Here is a 3,497-nt window from a genome sequence, read left to right as displayed (position 1 = left end):
GGCGCGTACACGTACCGTGCGCGTGCGCGCCCCTATGCACGGATGCAACTATGACAAATCTTATATCATTTCAAAGCCTCGGATGTTAGCTTTCCAACACAACTGGAACCGCATCATTTGGACCTCTGTAGCTCAAGTTATGGTCGATTGAGTGCGAAGAGGTCGGCTTGACAGCTTTTGCGATTTCTTTATTTCTTCATGAGTTCTCCACTTTTACATGCTTTTCCTTCATTCCCTTGATCCAATCTTTGCTTCCTAAATCTGAAATCACTTAACAAACATATCAAGGCATCTAATGGAATCAAGGTAAATTAAATTTAGCTATTGTAAGATCTAAAAAGCATGTTTTCACTCTTAAGCACAATTAAAGGAGAAGTTATAAAACCATGCTATTTCATTGGATAAATGTGGGTAGAAGGTCATAAAATCCTCTAAATTCAACACAAGATAAACCCTACAAAGGGGGTTTATCAACCTCCCAACACTTAAACCAAGCATGCCCTCATGCTTATACTAAGAGAGAACAAAGGGTATCAACATTTATTCAATGTAAACTAATCTAAATGCAATCTTATCTATTATGAATGCAACTAAATACAAAATGATTCTACCTACTTGGTTAAAAATAAATCAATCCCCAAGACATACATGCACAAGTAGGGCCAAGATCATATGACGATTCATGAATCCTACCAATTCAAGTATAAAAAAGAAGTTCAAATAGACTTGCAAGAAGAACACTTATGAAAGCCGGGAATCATGGAATTGAGCATCGAACCCTCACCGGAAGTGTTTGCACTCTATTCGCTCAAGTGTATAGGATCAATTCTCTCAATTCTCCCCTAATCATGCTTTCCAAGATTTTTTTTTCATCTAACAATCAACAATTATTTCATGCATGCATACAACTATCATGAGGACTTTTCATAGGTTGTAATGGAGCTAGGGTCAAGGTAAGGATGCATATTTGGTCAAGTGAGCTTGAAATTTAAATCTTTGATAAGCTTAGACTTCCCACCAAACCTATGACATCCTATACAATTCAAAACTATCTAACTACCCATTTTTCTCACTTTTTTTTTCAACATTCTCATGCATTTCTTTTTCTTGATCACAACACATATGCATTGATTCTTATTGACTTTACTTTGGGGCATTTTTGTCCCCTTTTTTATTTCTTTCTTTTTCTATTTTTTTCTTTTGTTTTTCTTTTGTTTTTGTTTTGTTTTTCTCTTTCAAACTATATACAAGAACATCAATGCATAAGGTCTATACATTTATTACACATGAGCATGTACCCAATTCCCAATATTTACAATAAAAATACAAAACTCCCCCTTTTATTCACCCAATATCCCAAGGTTCCCACACTTGAATGATACACACACTCTAGCCTAAGCTAATCAAAGATCCAAATAAGGACATTTATTATTTTCCGCTTTAGGCTTGTAATGTGCTAAATTAAGAACAAGTGGGTAATCGTAGGCTCAAATTGGCTAACAATGGATGATAAGAGGTGAGGCTATTTGGGTAAGTGGGCTAATGAAATGATGGCCTCAATCATATAAATGCATGAATACACAAAATAATGGACATAAAGAATCAAACAAATCAAAGATTACAATCATAGAAAGAGAATAATGCACACAAGAAGGGAAAATAAGTGGTTATAAGATGTAACCACACCATTAGGCTCAAATCTCACTAGCTTGTGTTCTTAGCTCAAAAATATGATCCACAATATATATAATTGAAGCAAGTTCTATAAAAGTTTTCACTCAAATCAATTGAGGTGTCCTATATATAAAAATCTTGAAAATTTTCATTATTTTGACTAAGTTTATTATGTATATATATGCAAAAATAAGAAAATGAAACAAAAATCCTAAAAGATCTAAAAAAATGAAATGCAAAAGTGTTGAGATTAGAAACTTGTCACCCAAAATCGCCGACCGGTCGGACGACCTCCCACATTTGAAGATTGCATCGTCCTCGGTGAATGCAAAGAGAGCAAGGTGGATGGGTTGTTACAATTGATGAGCTCCTCAAAGGATTGTGCAGATGACTTAACTGTGGCCCCATTTAAAAGCTTTTCCCTTTTCCTCCTTTCTTGGTGGCTGATGAGCGGATATTTTATACGCTTTTTGGGGTTAATTTCATATAGTTTTTAGGATATTCTAGTTAGTTTTTAGTTTATTTCCATTAGTTTTTAGAAAAAATTCATATTTCTGGACTTTACTATGAGTTGTGTGTTTTTCTGTAATTTCAGGTATTTTTCTGGCTGAAATTGAGGGAGCTGAGCAAAAATCTAATTCAGGTTGAAAAAGGACTGCTGATGCTGTTAGATTCTGACCTCCCTGCACTCAAAGTGGATTTTCTGGAGCTACAAAACTCGAAATGGCACGCTTCCAATTGCGTTGGAAAGTGGACATCCAGGGCTTTCCAGCAATATATAATAGTTCATACTTTGCTCAAGGATAATGACGTAAACTGGCGTTCAACGCCAGTTCTCTGCCAAGTTTGGCGTCCGTGCCAGAAGGATAAAAGTTGGAGTTCAACGCCAGAAATGGATCCAAACCTGGCGTTGAACGCCCAAAATAGCCTTATGCACGTGAAATGTCACACCAAGTGGACCCCAGAAGTGGATCTCTGCACCATCTGTCATAGTCTACTCACTTTTTGTAAACCTAGGCTACTAGTTTAGTATTTAAACAACTTTTAGAGACTTATTTTGTATCACATGACAATTTAGATCAGAACTTTGTACTCTTGACGGCATGAGTCTCTAACTCCATTGTTGGGGTGAGGACCTCTGTTGTTCTCAATGAATTAATGCAAGTATTTTGTCTTCTATTCAAACATACGTGTTCATGTCTAAGATATCATTCGCGCTAACTATGGAAGGTGTGATCAGTGCATCATCACCTTTCTCAATTCCGAACGGTGTCTGACAATCACCCTCTTAGAATGGACTCAGATTCTTACAGAATCTGTGTTTGGTGGCATTCATGAGAATCCGGAAAGTCTAAACCTTGTCTGTGGTATTCCAAGTAGGATTCCGGGATTGAATGACTGTGACGAGCTTCAAACTCGCGAGTGCTGGCGTAGTGACAGACGCAAAAGGAGGTGAATCCTTATTCCAGCATGATCGGGAACCTCAGATGATTAGCCGTGCTGTGACAGAACATTTGGACCATTTTCACAAGAGGAGGGGATGTAACCATTGACAACGGTGATGCCCCAACACACAGCTTGCCATAGAGGGACGTGCGTGCGTGAATCAGAGGACAGAGGAAACAGAGATTCAGAAGACAAAGCATCTCCAAAACTCCAACATATTCTCCAGTACTGCATAATAAGTAATCTTTAACCGAAGCTCTCTTGTTTATTCGCAATTCAACTGATAAACACAATTGACTTCTGACTGAGAATTGCAAGATAACCATAGATTGCTTCGAACCAACAATCTCCGTGGGATTCGACCTTTACTCACGTAA

Source organism: Arachis hypogaea, chromosome 14, assembly GCF_003086295.3.
Source record: "Arachis hypogaea cultivar Tifrunner chromosome 14, arahy.Tifrunner.gnm2.J5K5, whole genome shotgun sequence".
NCBI classification, from domain to species: domain Eukaryota; kingdom Viridiplantae; phylum Streptophyta; class Magnoliopsida; order Fabales; family Fabaceae; genus Arachis; species Arachis hypogaea.
Note: the sequence above shows the minus strand (reverse complement) of the source record.